At 44.3% G+C, this 19,920-nt stretch overlaps 1 protein-coding gene across 4 annotated transcripts in view; it reads left to right on the top strand.

Moving 5' to 3' along the window:
* WIPF1 (WAS/WASL interacting protein family member 1) overlaps positions 1 to 19,920 on the top strand; it is a 53,263-nt gene that overhangs the window by 15,987 nt on the left and 17,356 nt on the right. Inside the window, exons 1-2 of one of the 4 annotated variants that reach the window (XM_054829765.1) lie at positions 1,383 to 1,411; positions 4,747 to 4,860. The exons of 2 other annotated variants lie outside the window; for them this stretch is intronic. The gene's annotated coding sequence lies outside the window, so the exon portion shown is untranslated. Of the gene's footprint in view, positions 1 to 1,382; positions 1,412 to 4,746; positions 4,861 to 19,920 lie in introns of those variants that run through there. One more of the 4 variants, XM_054829764.1, reaches the window with a different exon arrangement.

The raw sequence follows: 19,920 nt of genomic DNA, 5'->3' as shown, positions 1-19,920 counted from the left end.
GCTTTGTGCTAGCTGTTGTCCCCTGCTGCCTCAGAGTTGGGGGGGGAAACAAAAAAACCCCAACTAACCAACTTTGGAACACTAGAGTTCCTTAGTACGGTCCATGGCACAGGTTGTGGAACCACGGTGCCAGCGCGCCTGAGAGCACCGTGGGGTATGGTGGGAGAAATGAATGGCAGTGGAGGACAGCCACAAACAAGCATTGCTGCTGAAAGCTTTGCATCCCAAATGTGCAGCATCGCTGTCTGTTTGTTCACTCTCTTCCTGCCTTCAGGTTCTTCACACCCACGGTTAGGTGTGGCTAAATTCAACCAGTGCCCCAGCACAGGTGTTTGCGGTCAGTCTCCACTGAATGCAACCCATCTGCCTTGGCTCAGTCCTTGCCAGGCTGATCAGTGCTGCAGGCACTGGCTGTTGTTATTTCAGGTCTCACTAAATAAATGGACATTTAATTGATCTCCACCCCCTTCCTTACCTTAATTGAAGGGTGTTTCACATGTTCCAACAAGGAGTATCTTCCAGCAGAGCACTGCCTCCTTGCTGACCCTGGTAAGACCATTCTGCCTCTCCTCTGATGTGGTAGTCTTCAAACTTTATCTCCAGGCCGTGTCAGCTTTTCTGGTGTTGGTACCACTTAGGATTAGATGGTCTTTCCAAAAATTCACGTGTCTTAAAAAACCCAACTGCTAAAGCACCACCTATTGACTAATTCTGTAAACATATTCTTCTAATCCAGGACTTTACTGTCCTTCCTTTTGTGACATATGTTCAGGCCTGTTTGTTCCATCACTAGATGATAATATATGGATGCTCACTGCTATAACTGAGAAGAGAACCTCTGCTCTTCTGAAGTTGTAAATTATTTTTTTACGGGACTCAAACTCCTGTGAAAGCTGTTTGCCATGTTCAAATGAAAAATATTTCTGAAAATTGCTAACAACTGCATCTATTCAAATACATCAATTCATTACCACTCTGAAAATTTGATAAACAAATATCCTTGAACTGAAATTTCCCACGCCTGCAGCGTAATTACATTCTTCACAATTGCATTTGTTTCCTCTTTAAAAGAAGAGGGAGGGCACTGAGCATACTGTAACTGAATCACATTCAGCGTTTGGTATTAATACAAAGAGATAGTACAAAAAGGTCCATTGAATCATGGAGTGACTCAGAAGGCAATGGAGAAGGGCTCTCTGGCTATGCAGAAATGTCAGTGGTTCAACATGCGAGCAGAAAGCTTTTAAACATGCTGTAATGGACAGTTAGTTTCTTCATCTGGTTTTAAAAAGTAAGCGTAGCAAGGTGCGGTGAGGAAGTGTGGTGTCACATGTAGCTCTACAGGAAATGAGATTGAAGCTGCTGGGGAAGTTCAGAACTGGGTGACCTCTGACGGATTCAAATAGTGCAGGTTAGTCCTCGTAAAATGTCTCTTTAACTGTCCCGCTGGGGTTCTGCATGCGTATTTTCACAGATTTTTGATGGGGGGGGCAGATAAGAAGTGGTTTGTGTGGCACTTGTGTTATCGGGATGGACTTTCAGAGCAGGACCTTACGGGGCAAAAATAGGAAGCTGTTCGGTGGGTTAGCCGAGTTTGTGAGAAGCTCGGAGCCTGCCTTGCTGTACAACAGCCGTGTGGGCCTGAATCACGTTAGAAGTGTGAATGAAGTCTTCTCCCTCTTAAGACTTTCATATAATGAGAAAAAGGTCTGGATTTTTAATAGAGGTGTGCAGTGTTAATAGATAGCAGAAAGTGCTTTTCCAAGCACAGGTTAAAGCTATTGACTATAGCGAGAGCTTCACTTTGTTTGTTTTGGCTGTACCAAGTACACAGCTGTTCTGTTTGATTTTACTGGTGTAGTCTCTTGTTAAGGTTTTCTCTCGTTCCTGGTGATTTCTGTTGAGAAATTCCATCCTGGCTTTTTCTGTGCTGGAGGGTTTCGGCTTGGGAACACACTGTATCAGGAATGAAACGGCACCAGTTTGGTGCTGGAGAACTTGGGAGCTCTTAGAGGGAGGCTGTTTAATGGGATGCACATTTTGTATTCCTGCACAAAAATACATTTCTTACTTTTAAATAGTATTAGACAATTGTGATTAATTGAAAATTTTGAATGCAAAGTCGGACTGAAAGTCGGCGCACGTGGTGCTGGCAGAGCGTGGGGGGCAGAGGAGGTGACGGCCGCGCAGGCTGTGCTGGCAGCGGTGGTCCATGGCGAAGGTGCTCGCCGCGTGCAGAGACCCCCGGCTCCCTGGGCAAGGTGACAGCTCGCCAGGCGGGGGGGCTTGGGCAGCGCAGCGCGCAGGGTCGTGGTCTAGCATGAAATGCAGCTGTTGGGGATGGCAGATGCTGTACCAAGGGTGTGCCAGACATTAAAACCAGAGTTGGAGTGTCAGTATTCCTAAAACTGTCCACGCTTCTTCCCAAATATTTTTTAAAACATTTCCCTGATTCTGTAGAAAACCAGACTAAGTTGCACTGCTGTTTCACCCTCCTCATACCCTCAGTGCATTCATCCTGATCTCAGCATAAAAACACCTATGTAAGACGAACGCAGCAGCTCAGGAAGGACCAGGCTGCATGAGCAGGGAAGTCCTCACCTCCTCCTGCCCCGGGGAGGCGGACGCTGGGTCTGGCTCTGCCATGGGGCCCTGAGGGTCTCAGCGATGTGGGAATAGCAGGACCCCGTTTCTGGCGGTTTACAGCCCTGCAGCTGCTACTCTCTGCAGCTTTGCAAAGCTTGCTCTCAGGTTTTGAGCTTTGGAGTTTCACGTGCAGAAGGCTCTGGCCTTAGCTGGTCTTCTCTGCTGCTGTAAAACTGGCAAGTTTTGCAAAAAGAGCTAAAGTTCTGCCCAAAGTCGGCCTTTCTGCTTTATAGAGTTTATAGCCTTCACCAGAGCACTGTGAAACTCAAGTCTGTTTAACTAAGAATGTGATTTAAAACCAATTTAGTAAAATCCCGCTGCAGACATTTTCATTTCAGCCTAATCCTGCCTTATAGCAGCTCATCTCAAATAGATTAGGAGTAGTTTTATGCTAAATATAATGGCTGGTAAATAATATATTTGAGTCCCCATGCAGTGGTTTTTGCCAGGTATTTGAAACTGAATTAAAAAACAAACTGATAGGCTATCTTAAAGCCTAACACTTTTACTCTGCTACTGAGAATGAGCACGGATAACCAAGACTGAAAGAGGAGGGAAAGAGCGGGAGAGGGGGGATTTCTGAATGGGCTGGTTCTACCAGCTTGCGTTATGAAAACCGGGGAAAGAATGTTTCTTTCCCAAACAAATTAAAAAGGAAATCTGCAAAAAGAGGAAAGGGAATAAAGAGTACAGACTAAACAAAAGGAAATAAATATGGATTGGAATGAGAGAGAAGGAAATAAAAAAAAAAAAGAAAATAGTAAAAAATGGAACCAGATGGGAACAAATTCTGTGCTCAGGAGAAAATCCTCCTTTTTTACTGAACTTCAGAAGGGAGGGAGAATGTGTGTATGTGTTTGCACATATGCATGGCATCTATGGAAGAAAAATTCATTTTTTTGTATGATTTTTTTTAATTATTTACTTTGATTTCTTTCCCTTGGACAGTATTATTATAAAAGTTTGTAAGCTTGAGAGAGCTTCAAAGTTAGATGAAAGCATTTTTAAGTATCCTTAATTTTGCAAACAAACAGAATAAACCACTCAGAATGCCACTTCAATCACTGGCCAGTTTCGCCTCCCAAAAGCTACTCAGCTGCACTGCTCTATCGACTTTGTGTCTGCTGTGCTCTTGGATCCACAGCAAGTGGTTGTCCCGCTCTCTGCAAGGGCAAAAATAGGAGTGAAGATGTGCAACACCAATTAATGCAAACCTGAACTGCCCAGGCCAGCTTCTGAGAATTTATAGCAGGATCCCCTTGTGGGGTTCCTTTCACCACATAGTGTGTGCGGAGGTTTCGTACCAGTGAGGGATTGGAGTCAAAGATTTTGATCTCTAAATAGAGGTAAATCCATAAAATGCTGAATGTTTACTGTTCTTTTATTTTAAATTGACTTGATTTTTAAAGACGTGTTGTTCTTTTAATATTAAATACATCAAATGGACAAGGGTGTCTTTTGCTGGGACATTATTTGCAGCATGTCTCTGTCACATCTTGTTGGCCATTCCCTCCCCCTTCCTTCCCCCACACACTTGAATGCAAGTTCTGCAAATCATTCCTGTAACTGGCTGTTAAAAGCATCTAGAGGTTGGAGGAGGTTGGGTTTACTTTTGTTTAGTTGATTTGTTTCAGCTTTTGCATGCATTTTTCTCTAGCCTAAACTATAGAAACCTCCTTATTACAGAGCTGGTCGGTGAACCATGGCTCTCTTAAGAGGAGCAACTGTAGCCATGGACAACTTTGCTCAGTCTTACCACCACATCCATCCACACACGTTTTTAGGCTTTTCTGCTTTCGTTCCACCATTTATATTGGCTTTTACTATGCTATGCTGAAGTTAGAGGAAGTATTTTAAATATGTTTGAGAGCAAATTGGGCCCGTTGGCCTCAGGGACTGATACGGAGAGCACAGTTAGTATATTTTTCTGTTCCAATTCCTCTTTAGATGGAGGCGGGCTCCTCTTTACACGCTGCTGGTTTCTCATGCAGAATTTCTACTTATCCAAGGAGATGCATAATAGATACGTACCCAGGCTCTGTGGTCCCCAACGTTTTGGTTTTGCAATTAATAGTTCTTTTTTTTTTATTTTCCTTGCAGGAATGTGCAACCTGGGAAATATTATTGTGATGTAATTAACTTCAGCAAGTGCATTCTGGACTGAATTTGCAAGGTCTCCTATTCTCTGCAAGCATCTCTCCTGCTGGTGACAAGGTACAGAGCCCACGGGGAGAGGGACAGCAGTGCAGAGGAGTCACTGTGTGGTCAGCAGCATGGGGAAACAAGTCTCCGGCGTGTGTCATCCCTGGCCTGTAACAGTCAGAAGGCACAGAGCCATCTCCTGTCTTGATTTGCAGTGTGACAATATAGGAGTCGTCGTGCTCCAGGGCAGGACTAACGCCGATGCCAGTTTACTCACGTGCTCTGAGGTGGCACACCTTTCCTAATGTCAGATTTAGGTGCCTTAGGTCACATCAAATCTTCTGCCAAATCCACAAGCTTTTAACATGTGCAGTGGGTCTCTTCATTCTAGCAGCACACGGCTACCAGTAGAGGGATTTAAGACTTCACGAGCAGGTCAGGAGACCTAAGATATGATTTGACCAGGCACTGTGAATTCGTAGTTGTCCTTAGAGCAAATGACATTACACTTGAAAACTGCACAGTGAAGGCTGCAGCGTTCTGAGTGTGGTGCTAAAGAACAGAAATAGCATGAAAAGGTCCACTGAGACACATAGTGAATCAGAAAGAAAGAAATAACAGCATGTTTACTTTTTAATATTTTTTTTTCATTGCAGCAGAGGCTGAAGCAGAAAGCATGTGCTGTAGATAGGCTGCAACGTGCTGACGTAGAGCTGGTGCAGTCCAGCAGATCACATATTATTTCCTATCTCAGCTGCGCTGTGTTGTAAGCCCTGACTGTGGCTTCTTTGTGATTAGTGGGCCAGGTAGAAACAGGTGCTGGGAGAGTCCCAGAGGCATGTGGGATTTTGGTTCTCTGTAGGCATGAGCACAAAACCATTCTGGGCTTCTTCTTGATAGGGTCTATTGCTGGTCCATGTGGGTTGACGCTTTGGTGTAGTTTCAGCAGCACGCTTGCTTTGGAAACCACAGGCTGGAGAAATCCAGGTGTTGGGCTTGGGAGATGTGAGAGGGAAAAGCAGGAGCAGACAAATGTTTCACTTCATTTGTGGCTCCACAACTCATACCGAGCGTGATGAACTGCTCACGGGATGGGAATGGGTGCAAAGGCTAATATTTGGAGAGTTATTCCACATTAGAGGACTGAAAAAGATGTGTGATCAGTAGCCAAGCACACCTGTATAGGCAAAATATCAGTATTTTTAAATTGACATTTATGTTTTATTTCAAATTAGTAAATTGGATGCTGCAAAAGAACATACAATGCAATACTGAGATAAAAATGGTGAATTGTGTCACCCTCACCCATTTCAAATGTGATAGGGTATTATGGAATGTCCTAGGAAGAGCGGTTATGATGAGAGATGGACCAAATACAGCCCGTGACAAAAGACTGGAGTAAACAGGATTCCTTAGCCTAAAGAGGAGATGATCAAAGAGACATATAAACAGTTTTCGAATAGCCATGAAGAGGAAAGGAATAAATTATTCTGCACAACAGTTGTAAATAGGATGAGAAATAGCAACTGAAATGACAGCAAAGGATGTTTAGATTGGGTACTGGGAAAAGCTTAATTAGCTGTAAGGCTAACAAAGTAGATGACTGAGGGATATTGCAGAATTTCCATCACTGGAGATTTTTAGGGAGAGGAGAGATAAATACCTGCCAGCAATGATGTAATCGATAGTGACCCAAGGAAAACGGAAGGGTAGATGCCCTCTTCCAGCCCTACTGTCTATCGGTCTGTATTTGTCTCATTGTTGACGGCGACTTTAAATTCTTCTGGTTATTGATGAAAGCTGAGTAGTTATTTTAAAGGCAATAAACACTTCCATATGTATGGTAAAGTATATTTCAGGGAGGGAAAGTGACATGCTGTTCCTGAGTTTCCTGAGGAGATTTTGCTCTTCTAACTTGGGAGTCAACAGATAAAATGAGTGTGTTATACTGTGCACTGTGGGAGAGTGTTGCATTGTTATCACTAGCAGTTGGCAAGGTAACTACAGGTCTGCTCCTGGTGTAAGAGGGAGACCCAAGAAGGCAGGCGGCTGTGCTGTTTTCTCAGGTGAACAGTTGTGGGAAGACCGAAAACTGCTCGTTTTCATCATGATTTCAAAGCTCTGGTACTAATGGCAAACGTCAAATTCCCGCTGGTGGTGCAAAACCAGTTTGGTCTGCACTGAACAGTGTTTCCTAATAGCAAGTTTTGATGGATCAGGGCTCGCCTGGAGCAGCGTTTGGCTGCAGGGTTCAGGCTTTGTTCACGCGGCAGCCCTGGTGCTGCCATACCCCGCCTGCACAGAAGTGGGGCTTTTTCTCTGCGCGGCGGTGCCTGGACCAGCCCCACCTGCAACCCAGCCCTCCGTGAGCCAGCCTGCTCCTGAGGGCCTCGGCAGAGACAGAGGAGAACAGTGATCCTTGCATGATCACTTGTTTGAGGACTGCCCGTCATCAGGACTGCCGTTTAAGAGAGAAAGTAGGTTTCATGAGAGTAATAATGTCTTATGACCCGATAAAACCAATGCAAAGCTCCCTTTCAGCTGTGGGTTTGATCCAGATACAACAGCTTTCTGACTTCAGAAAAAGTTGTTGGGTTTTTTTTAATCTGGAAGCTTGTGACTTCAGATTTGAAGTGGTTCTTAACTGTCTGTTTAATTACCAATTCTGGTTTTGAAAGCAGAGATGCCGGCAGTTTTATTTCAGTCTGCCATATGTTAAATTTAGTCTTCAAACTTACTAAAAATAAACCCAGTTTGGTTTTGCCCCATGCAAGCTAGCCAAACTGTTCAGCCAGTTTGATCAAGCCGTATTGACAGGATTCAGCAGATGTGATGCTAACTTTAGCTAGGGCTTAACAACTGTGACAACCACTCTTATTACAAAGAAATTAGAGAGGAAATTGGCTGACACCCTCCAATACCTGCTGTTTCAGGCCACCTGCACTGAGCGCTCCAGCCTGCAGGGACCGATTTGTTTTCTTCTCTGAGCTTTTGGTAGATTGGCATTAGCAAGGACACATTTGAGCAGTCCTGTGGAGTAGGAGAACTTGCCAATGAATGTTCTGAAGAGGAAATGCAAGTGTTGAATGATGGTATGTGGCTGCCTTTGGTTTTGTGGGTATGATTTTTCATGGCAGTGGTATGCCATACATACTTTTTATTTTTAGATTAAACAGCACCAAACTATTTTTTATGCAAAAAGCTGCATTTGGAATACCAGCAGGAGCTCAGCTAGACCTGCTGTCTTGCATGGAGGGAAATAACCTCCAAAACCAGCTTCTCCCTGGGCTCCCAATGAGCTGCTGCATGGCCTGTGGGGCAGGCTGGCTCAGAGCTGCCAGCTAACACGGAGGTGTGATGCTGGCAGGGAACGGCTTCCAAAAACCTGGCAGGAACCAGGAGCCGCTGCCAGTACCTTGTCTCTCCTTGAGCAATGGCTTGCAGCCCCCACTGAGTTCAAGCAAGGTGTGGATTTGTCCCTCTTAGCCTATTCACCTGCACATGACCTCATGTGTGATGTCTCAACAGTCCCCTGAGTCCCCTGGTAAACCTGTGCCCTCCAGGGCAGGCACCGACATAACACGTTGCCTTTGACTACACTTGCTACATGGAAACGCTTGGTTGTTGAAGGTCATGGAAAATGGTTGGAGATATAAATATTTAAAATAAAACGCAGATAGCTGAATAGAGTTGCTTGGGTTTAACTAACAATGACTTGGGCAAACGCTCTCTTTTAATGTGTGCGCACTCGACCATCTTCACAAGTAGAAAGTGGGGGCTGCTGCGTGTTTCCTCGGGGTCCAGCCCGGGTTGCCACAGTAGGCAACGCGGCTGCGCTGTTTGCCTGCTCAGGAAGGCAACGCAGGACATCCCTCCTCTTTGCGTAGGGGAAGATTGACTAGTTCTTGTGCTAAGCCGCGAAAGACTTTGCCCTGCCTATTTTTTTGGCAGAATCCATTAATGATCATTCTTTCCAGCTTCTCTTCTTCACTCACTAGCTAAGTACTTGCCATGTACAGCTGTAAAAAATTGTTTCCAAAGAGAAATAAATTGGAGCAGAGATTTCTGTAATCGGAGACACGGAGGAAAGCAGAAGGGCGTTTTCACTTTGTTATCCTTCGTTGCTTTTGGTTTGATTTGTGCCATGCTTTAAACTAATCCCCTTTACAGGACTGTGGGCCCCCTTCCGTGTCCACACCAGTGTCCTCCCAGTGTGAGCTCTAGTGGCACCAGCTCACCCCGTACCTCTCCCGGGACCGGGGGATGATCGCAGCAGTCAGGAGTCAGCGAGAGCCCTGCGCTGGGTCAGCAGTGCCATGTCAATACAGTAGCGAAGCTATGAAAACATAAGCCTCCAGCAATAGGATTTAGATGCCTCAGTTGGAAATTTTGTTTGGATATCAAAGTTAATGATTGCAGTTATAGTTTTTCAGGACACTTTTATTGAAAAATGTTTCTAATTAAATCAATCGGTTTATAAAAACCTTTTTTTCCCCCTGAAATCAAAGGTGAATTTGGCACAAAATTTAAATTTCAGAAATTGCAAAATTCTAAAATTATTTTTAAAAGACATTTAAAATACCTAAAGCAAATGTAGGCTCTGCTGAAATTTGCACTTCTAAGAACAAAACCTTTTCTTTTTTTTTTTTAAATTTCTGATTATGATAGAAATCTCTTCATGTCTCAAGCTTTGACAGGACATAAAATTAGTTTCCCACTTCTCTCGATTTTTTTCCACAAAAACCCCCACACTATTAAATCCTGTAGTATACCAACATACACAAATTTTAGTGCCTGTCCAGGTAGAACAGGGAATCTAGACTGAATTAGTCTTTAATATAATGTTAGAATTGCTTTGAGTTTAAAAGAACCAGACTGATGCAAAACAGAACTTGTACCTTGCCATCTATTAGATAATTGCCAAAACAAGTAAGGAAGGATATTTCATAAATGAAATCTTCAGAAGCTATCTTTACTTATAGGGCTTTCAGCTGGACAATGGAAACCTTAGATTAGGTGTGGACAGCTTAACTGCGCGCCCTTACTGTGGGTGTTTACATTGGCATCATCTGCTGCAGATGCGTGCTATGTACTCAGATGCATACCTACAAAATTCATAGTCCCAATATCAAGGCTGAGTCTTCAGCTAAAGTGCCAGGTGTAAAATCTGAACCCTCTGTCTCAATGTTATCTCACCTATATTTTATAAGTATCTATATTTCATAAATATCAACTCCTGCTGCAAAAGTAGACAAAACTCCAAGATTTATGTAGAAATGACTTTACAAAGCTATTTTTATTTGAATTTTAGTTGTAGCTCTACTCTAGTAAATTAAATAAAATGTAATTGTGGTTGGTCAGTACTCTGATCTCCACTTGGCTTATAATGGTATAAATATGAAGAATATTAGTATTGTTTGGATTTTACTCTTTGCATTTTGGCAGCTAATTTATGAAATAATTGAAACATCTCTTAGCAGTACCTTCCTTTTCCAAGTGACTTTTGACATTTTTTCTTGCCAAAAGGCAGCATTGGAAATACTTAACAGAAAAATTCATCCTTCTATTACTCAGGATGTTTTCCAGATTGGACCAAATGGAAATTGTCAGTGATAGGAACAGTGCATGAGCACCGCGGGTGACTTGCACACATGCAAACTCAGATGCTGAAGGCTAAGGTCTCTCTGATTACGGATGGAGAGGTGCTCAATGCGCTGTGGATTAGATTTTTACTGCTTTGCAAAGAGCCAAACTAAATCCAGAGGAAGCAGAATTTCAGGTCTGTCCTTCCACCGCTCCAGCCCTGAGATAGCAGCACTAGGACATCAGGCTCCTTGCCTGGGGATCTCTAAACACCAGTCCACCAGTTCTACCTGCCTCACGTGGTTTCAATTCACAGGGCTGATCTAGAGTTCATCTCCACGCTGGCCAAAAAGTGAGGGTGTCTCCAAGCACCCTCCTGTCTTTGCTCCTCCACCCATCCCTCCGGTTGGCCCCTGGCTTGGAGGTGACCTTCTGCAGGGCAGTCACCAAACCACTAATGTGCTCTGGAGCTGCTCTTCCCATGAAGCAAGTCTAGAGCAGGAGATCCTCTGCAGGATTTCTAGACTTATTTCCATTTGGTAGCAGCTTGTTTTGGCCGTTAACTGGTCTTGGATGTGGGGGAGCGCGGGGCAGCTCAGAATAAGGCTTGTGATGGATTCAGTGGTTCAGTATCACGGGAGGAAAAGACAATTCTTCGTCTTCCCTGTTGGTAGTCTGCTTTAGTCCGACAGCTTCACCTGGCAGCCCTCACCATTTATCATACAGATTTGCATTACTACTTGGGGACCATATCTTCCTCTGGTATAAGACTTTGTAGGTCTGGAGTGAAACTACAGCAGTTCCTATCAGCTAAGGACAGTTGATACTTTTTTTTTTTTTACCTGCATTAAAAACTAGACTTTTAAAATTAAGCTTTTCTTGCTTAGGCCATGAGTTAACACAGTTAATATGGGTATGTTATAAAATCTATGGTCTTTAAAATAGAAAAAGATGCTCTGATTTAGTACATTTTATATATGATACAAAGAACCAAACAATGTAGAGATAATGGCAACCTTCAATCTACTTTACTTAATGGTTATCTGATCTGCTAGTTTGGTACAAGGCATCCAAAGACAGTTTTTGAGTTGTCTTATTGGACAGTTTTTAATAACAATAATGTATTGCTTCCTCTATCTCGTTCTTTGAAGTAAGTTGCAGAATTTTCTTGCTGGATTCCAACCAGGCAAATAATCTGGTAGTGCAGCATCCTAACATTTTGGGCTTCTTTTTTATATGGATTAGAACAAGACATCATTTGCCAGCACTGCCAGGATATTAGGTGATTGTGTAAATTCACATGTGAAATAATGCGTTTTCAGTAACACTGTTGCTTTTCTTTGTTGTTTATAAACTAATCCATTTCAAACCAAAATATGTACAGTAGGGTATTTAAGGTTTAAATGAATCTCTTATCAGTAATTCACCTTGGGTTTGGCTCTTTTTTTTTTCCTCTTTTTTTATTGCTTTGGACACAGTTTCCAAAGTTTTGTAGACCCTTTTGAAAAGGTGATCACCTTTTGGCCATGCTATCTGAGTGGTTTGGGGTGAGCTAAGGTTGCTGCAGCACGAAGAAGGGGCGACTGAAGTCCTGGCATTTGGGGAGGGGTTGTTTGCTGAAGCAGCCTCTCTGTTTCAGATTACTTTTTGCCTCCGCTTTTCCCTCCCCTTTATTTCCATCCTGATTTTAAAATCTCTTCTACAGATTTGTTTTTATATTGCCGAGAACCTTTAAAAATAATTACTGAAACCACAGCAGCCCATCTGAAGGCTTTCTGAGGCGCAGTATGAACTATGTAGCAGGCCAAACCTCAGAGGGCAGAGGCTCTCCTCCAAGCGAGCAAGAATGGATGCTGTGAGTTGCTTTGATTGCTTGTGCAAATGCACACTTTGTTGTCCAGCTCCCTGCGTGTCCAGATACCAGTGTACGCTGCCCCGCTTCACAGACGTCAGGCGTTTTGGGCTTTGAAAGTGATAGTCAATTTTAATTACTGTAAGCTAGTTATTATATGAATGATGTAAGAGAGAGTTTCATTTTGTAGCTATTCTCAGAGGAGGATCTATGATAAAATACCAATCATAAGAAAAACTAAAAACTCCTAAGTATGCAAAGTAATGGTATATTTTGTGTGTATTCATGTATATCTCAGTAAGATGAAAACTTTCCATTACTTTATTTGCAAACTTGCATTAATTCCTTTGGGCATGTGAATTATAAAAGAGTAATTGTATTGCAACAGTCCAGCAGAGTCTACAAAGAAGTTAACTTTCCCTGGCCATGTTACTGGAATAACCATTTAAATGGCAGATCAAATGCTGTTTTATAGCGTTTTGCATCCAAGGAGGTTTGTGAACACAGGGGATACAAGTCATATGCAGAATGAGTCCTCATTTAGTATCTAGTCAGCTTGTAAGGTCTGACGTGAGTTTCTATTCAGTTTGTGGTCTGTCAGCACAGTACAGAGGGAAGGTTACGGGGAGTTTTTCAATAGGTCATGGTCCTTTGAGACAGATGTCAGTATATCTAGTTGGTTGCTCTCCCCAAGTTCATGGAGCAAGATGCCAGCAGTGCCGAACACAAGTGATGGCATCTCTCTGCAGACTGTGGCTGTGGTGCTTGCTCCACCAGCCTTCTGCAACCACAAGCTGGTGGGAGCCAATGTGAACCTTAATTGCTGACTATGACATGCCTCAGATCCGTTATTTATGTGCAGATATGATTCAGTGCCTCACAAATGATCTGGTTTAATGACTAATCCCAAGCTACAGTGCAAATTCCTGCACAGCAGAGAACATCAAGTGACTTTGTGGGATGCGCTCTTCGTAATCTTTAAGTCTGATCATCCTGAATAGCTCAAACCACTTTGAGCAAAGTCATAAGGTACAATGAGTCTCATCCAGCCCCCTCTGAAAACTGGCCAGAGCGTTTCCATGACTGCTAATGAGAGTAAAATCAGATTCTCCATCTCCACCCATTTTAGTGAAGGTTTGGAGTGTCAGCACTTTGCAGCCTCAAATCATCCAAAATTAACTTTTGGAATGGAAAATAAGATTTTTTTTTTTTTTAATTAAAATCTCTACTGGACCTGGTTACCTGTTTCTCACAAAACTGATTTATGGGGCTTGCCACACTGAACTGAGGCTTTTATTGACAGTAACCTGGCTCTGAGGTGGTATTTGTTTTTCTGAACTGTCTTTGGCCAAGCAGGCTGCCTTACATTATGCAGATCTGGGGCTGGGTTTTGTTTTGTTTTTCCCACACTCAGAGCAGATCAGTCTTTGATTGCTCCTCTAATGACAGGTATTCAAGTTGCTCTCTAATTCATGTTGACACCTGGGCTGTAAAAACCCTAATGCACTCTTGCTCTTTCCCTGCTGGCTGCCCAGGCCACTTAACTTTTTCTTTGGGCTTTTGATGTGAAATCTGAACTAATCTCTGTGCACTGTAGTTTTTCAACATTCTTATAGGACTATTGCAATATTTACAAGAGAGGGGGATTGGAAAATGGTGTTTTAAATTCATTCCACATGTCTGGCCCTTATATGCCTCAGAGATTTCCCCTTTAGAGTAGTCGCTATTTTAATATAATTTTTTATATGCTGGCTTTAGGAGACCAGACACAGTTCACCGTGCGTTTAGTAAGACTTAGCTGATTGTGATGAAGAAAACACTTTATGTTAAAAAAGCCTGTCTGATTGTTAAAGCCAACTGAATTCTAAACCTACGCCTACTGAGAAGTAAAATAATCTGACCGTGTGTGAGACCCTCGATCCTTCTGTGTGTGCCTTCACTATAGGAAAATGCATTCTACTGCGGCTTTGTGTCGTCTTGCTGGTCAGAAGAGAAAGGTGAGTGAAGACAGCTTCAGCAATGGAGTTACACAGGTCACAGTGTTACTAATTTAGTGCCCTGGGCATGGAGAGGATGTGGTGTGGGGTGTCCCAGAGCTCCTGTGATGTACCCTGTGACTCCAAACAGGCTCTTTTCATCCCAGCCTCGGGTTTGCAGAGCAGAGAAGCCCCTCTCCTTATAATCCCTGCTGAGAAGGGGACCCACGACATGCTGGTGGGCAACCATGGTCACCAGGAGTCTGGCAAAATCCCAGGGCTTGCTCACCAAACTTGGTTCCTATGACTTCTTTCCACGCTGAGCTGCAAGAGCTCAAGTGTCAAAAAAAAAAAAAAAAACCCAAAACAAACAAACCACCCATTCAGACTAATCCCTGATACTTTTTGGCCTGTTATGCCATAAAACAGTGGAGAGAAGGGAAAAAAAATCCTCCAGACTTCTATCAATTTGATTCAAATGGCAGAATTGCTTTCATGCTGCAGAAAACAAACAAGTGGTCAGACCCGTAGCATCCATGGCCCCATCCCGTTGCAGAGCTGAACGGTGCTGCCTTGTGAGGATAAGCCGGTGGGAAAAGCCCTGCTCTGCAGGACTTTCTCCAACTTAATGCAATACTTTTTTTTTTTTCTTTCCAATTTAGGACTGAGTAAGCTGGAGGCAATATTCAGAAATCCTTAATTTCTGAACTAGCCTGTTCACCCTACCAACAGCTCCTAGAGCTTAAGACAGCTAAAGTTGTGGGGAGAAAGCTATGCACCGAAGTGCATGCTGCTGAGCAGCCACATGACACTGAGTGATCACCTCTGCAGTCATGAGACACTGGAAAAAGCAGCCCCATCAAAGAGAAGCTCTTGGGCTATGTATTAGGAACAGTATTTTGTGAACACAAAATATTCGCAAGGAGGAACAGATGAGGGAATAAGATGGAGAGAGGCATCAGGTCCTTGCTCCTTGGGTATGTTGTCCCTACGTGGAGAGGTTGTCCCTACAGCCTCTCCAGAGCACTGTAACAAGGGTCCCTTTCTTTAGGGCTGCACACTGAGGTCGCTTCCAGCCTGCGTGAATCCGTCGTCGGCTGCGTTGGGCGGCGTGCCTGGGATAACAGCCTCGTGCGTCGTTTCAAACATTGGGGTTGGCTCAGGGCTGCCTGGGCAGTAGGTGATTGAGTATTGGGGCAGCTGTGCTCTGGACAGCTGAAGCAAGAGCTCAGGCACAAACAGTTTGGTCCTTAACCATTGCTCCTGCCTGGGAGGGAGGGTGAAGCTGTTTGCTGTAGGGCTTTTCTTTGTGGAGACGTTGGGGGAAGGACTTTCCGTTTTTTTGGCAGGGTGGCAGGGGTGGGGAGGGAGTCGTAGGAGGTTGCAATGTCTCAAGTTGTGTCCTCCTGTCCTAAGGGCTGGGATACAGCCCAGGAACTGTAGATTTCTCTGCTGCACTCGGCCCCAACCTCCTGCTGAGGAATGACACACGCGTGCTTGTTTTAAAACACCAATGAGCCCCCCTCCCTTGGTGTCCGGTGCAGGGGCTTTGCTCCAGGGGCCATTTGCAGGGCTGAGGTCCTGCTCCCCGGGGCAGGGTCGCTGTGGCGGGGGGTGTGAGCTGACTCTCAGAGCCTGAGCAGACAGGAATATTTCACTACATCTCCTCTGAAAGCACTGGCTGAGGGAAATTATAGGAGCATGGATTGGATGGAAGCAATTTCTGGTTTCAGTGAGTCACAGAGGTACTTTCTGCTGTAGTGTATTTGCTCTTACATTATCAGCTTTTTTCAAGTCAACATCCAATCACTTAAACTGACCAAAAACTTTGCTGCTTCCTCCAAACAGTGACTATACTGGTGACTGGGGACAGTCCTCCAAAGCTAGCCATTGCCTATGATCTTCTGCATATCTTGAAAAATATGTCACTGAAAAGGAAAAAAACTTTTGAAAATACTTGGATTAAAACAACATTCTGACACCATAGTGGCCTATTTCTTAGCTGTAATTTTCCATGGATGCAGCACTGATGGATTTTTGCCATGTAATTCCTGGTTGCCTTTGACAGATGAGGTTTGCTGGATGCAACTTGCTGTGGACCATGAGTGCATCTGGCTGTTACTGCTCTTGGCACCCTGCAGTCCTGTGTTGGCTCAGTGGTCTGATAGTTCACTTGTCACTGACACCCACAGTAACCTGCTTTGTTACTGTTTTCCTGTGACGGTAAGAAGTAGATTGAAAGTGTTTAGGGGGTTTTAAGACTCCAGGGAATTGCCCAGTATGAGCTGCGGTCAGTGCTGCCTGCAGGGTCACTGCGCTTGGCTGGGTGCTCGGCGATGAGGAAGGTGAGCGTGGGGGCTGGAGGAAGATGGAGATGCCAGAGGGTTGGCAGGGCGTGGGTGCCTGGGATAACACACACAGAGGTGTGAAAGCACCTCGTGGCATCCTTTTTTTTTTTTCTTTTCTAACTAGTGTTGTGCTTTATCATAGAATCATAGAATGGTTTGTGTTGGAAGGGACCTTAAGGATCATCTAGTTCCAACCCCCCTGCCGCGGGGTTTGCTATTGTGATTATTTATCTTGCTGCTCCTCACTAGTCCCCCAGCACCTTCACCTTTCACGTAGCTCAGTTACGCTGTAAAAGATTAAAACTCTGCAATTCATTGAAAAGGGTATGTCTAAACCAAAACAGAACAAAAAAATACCATCTCTCTGCGGCCTATGTAGGGCTGAAAAAAAATGTTTGCTGTGATACTGTCTGGACATGTGTTTCTTCCCTCAAGAACTGCCCCGTGCACTCCTGCCAGAGACCTCCAGGCTCTTGCTTTCCTCTTCTTTCCTTTTTGGCCCCTGACCACAGCAGGAGGGCGTTGCACCCCCGACAGTTGTTAGCTGCCAAGTTTGTACAGATGCAGTTCCCCGTGGCAGATCTTCCTGTTATTGCCAGCTCCTGTGTGTCATTCAGGTTGGGGCTAAGTCCTATTTTGGGGCCACAGAGACCTCATCCACTTTACGTGTGTGCCTGTGAATGAAGCCTATCATCCATCAGCCCAGCCGTTCATGGAAAGAGAAAGGAAGCTCTGACTCGAGATCCGGGCAGCAGCTCTCCGTCATCACTGGTACCGGCCACTTTCTCTGCCCTGGCGTTTTGTGTAGGGGGTAGCATTTATCAGTCTGGGTGGAAAGTCATACCACTCATTTCAGGTACTGTGGAGAGTTTCTTTGAAATGCAAAAAGTCCCAAATAAAGTTGGCTTCCTCTCTCTGGCAGCAGCAGCTCCCCAGAATTTCCCTGGGTCTCATGCATCCAGAGTAACTTCTCCTCTGTTGGTGTCTCTTTCGGCTGTCTGCTTCTCTGCAAGTGGTTTTAAGGGTAAAATGTTAGTGCCTCCTTTTGCTACCACAGCTTCCTCTGGACAGGACAATTTGCATTCTCACACCCTTGTGATGTCCTTTCTCAGGCCACACAGTCTTGTAATCCCCGCACCAAAAGGAGCGTCGTTTCAGCCATCCTTAAAAGACCAGTCACTGATGTTAAAAGACCCAAAAATACTGAGTAATGTTTTAAACGCCCTTTTCCTCCTGAACTCCTGGGCTTCGGAAGGTTTGTCCTAGTTAGGAGGAGCACTGAGTGGTTATACAGCAGTCCTGTGGTGTCTTGGGTAGATCTTGTATTGGGTTACTTTAGCATCTGTCAGAGGCTTTCCCCTGCTGTGTGAGTGACTGGGGCCAGAGAGTCTCCTAAAAATTCTTTCTTCACCCTGTAGGGGAATTCCTCTTCAGTATATTCAGCTTCACATTGCACTAGGTTTGGTTTGGTGTCCTTGATGAATTCTTTAGGGGTTTAAAGCCGTCTATCTACATATTTATTTATAATTTTCTGTGTTTTTAGAATCTTTAATAAAAAGAGAAGAAGAAAAATATCTGATTTTTTCAGATGGGATTTACTGGCATGGCGTTGCACGGGAAGAGTGTCTTCAGCATCCTCTAAAGCTCTCATTCGTACCTTGCCGCGCTCCCGCTCCTGACTCTCTTAATGCCAGCAGCCCCTTTGGAATATAGCGTGGTGGACTGTGGGACATAGAGTCACTAATGACTCGGGGCCACCAAGGAAAGCAGGAGCAGGGGGAACAAATTTCATAAGAAAACATGGTAACATTTTTTTATCAAAACGGTTTAATAGTTCTGTACTCTGTTAAAAAAAATGGTTCATGAAAAAATATTGTGGTTTGTATGAAACCGATTTAAATGATTTTCCAAATATTTTGGACTGTGTTTATAGTTAGTTGCCCTTTTTGTTTTGAGAGCTACCTTACTAAAGTACTTGGTAACCTAGCCCAATTTCCTAAAATTTTCCTTTCTTTCCTTAGCAGGAAGCAATGCATCTTGAAAAACCCAAATCTATATCAGTTTGGAAGTTAGGTCCTTTTGCACAGAGTGCCATCAGCATTTTAATTGGCGAATTTGGGGGGTTTTTTTTCCCCCCTTGAGTTCTATCACTTCTATTTTATTTCTACCGTTGTTTGTTCCTTCCTCTTTTTTGCTTGGAAATTAATCATGCAGGAAATGATTAACCGCAGTGAGCTGTCTGCCTCTGACTCAATATGTTTAAGAGGAGGCGCCTCCAAGCAGCTCAAAATGGCTGACTAGATGCAAACAGTGCACTTGCAGGCCAGTTCTTCGCACTCTCCATCCCACATTAAACGTCACATTTCTTTTCAGTGTTTGTAATGCTCCCAAAATGATTTCTGAAGTACCAAATTAAATCTGAAATGCCCAGAATTTGTGTTTCACTGAGTTCAGTTTAGTGCCACTTTTGCTTATTGCTCTTTATGGATTATGTCGTGGAGTGAGGGGCTCTTTGCAGACTGCATCATATATTGTCTCCTGTACTTCGGGTTTTGAATGAAATTACTTTTTCTCACAATGTGTTGCATATCATAATATTTTAATACCATTTCTTACAGTGACTGCCGGCTGTGCCTGGTAGCTTACAGAAATTAGAGCTTCCTTATGTGATAGTCTGATTTACCTGGGATTAGGTGGGCATCTCGTTGCTAACGGCTGGGGCGGCTTTTCTTAGAAGGCAGCAGATGCAGGCTGCGCGCACGCCCCTCTCGAGAAGGTTGCCCATGGTCTGCAGGGAGGCTGCCCTGGCACCCGGGGTGCAGCTGAGGCAGTGCAGAGCAAGCGTGAGGACCACGGCAGGGTGCCGGCTCGTAGTGATGGCAGCCCCAATCGGGGCTGGACCTCCGGAGGAAGCGGTGGTGTGCACGGCGCTGCTGGCGCCTGCGTCGCAGCGGGAGAGTAGCTGCTGCTGCCAGCTGTGGAAATCCTTCTCTCTTGCTGACAATACAGACCTTTGTGTTTGGGGCTCAGGGGCCGATGCTGCGGTTGTACGTGTGTGGGTTAGTTACCGTAATCCTTTCTGCTGCACCACCAATGCTCATCGAGATATGACATTCCATGTCACTTCTTAAAAGCTGTGCTAACTTACACTACTGCCTACCCGTTAACAGATTTGGTAGGTAAAAGTTGTTATTGGGTCGATCGGTGACTGTTTCAGGTATTTTATAGTGCCAACTGTTAGCAAATGAACGTCATGTCCATTTCTTAAATCCAGCCCTTTCCCACTGACCAAGAGCAAACAATGATCTGAGCCCATTGCCGAAGCGTAGGACAGTAACCAAAGCTTTCCTCTAACTGCAGAGTTACGCTTAAC

Source organism: Grus americana, chromosome 6 (assembly GCF_028858705.1).
Source record: "Grus americana isolate bGruAme1 chromosome 6, bGruAme1.mat, whole genome shotgun sequence".
Classification (NCBI taxonomy): Eukaryota; Metazoa; Chordata; class Aves; order Gruiformes; family Gruidae; genus Grus; species Grus americana.
Note: the sequence above shows the minus strand (reverse complement) of the source record. Positions and strands in the feature narration are given on the sequence as shown.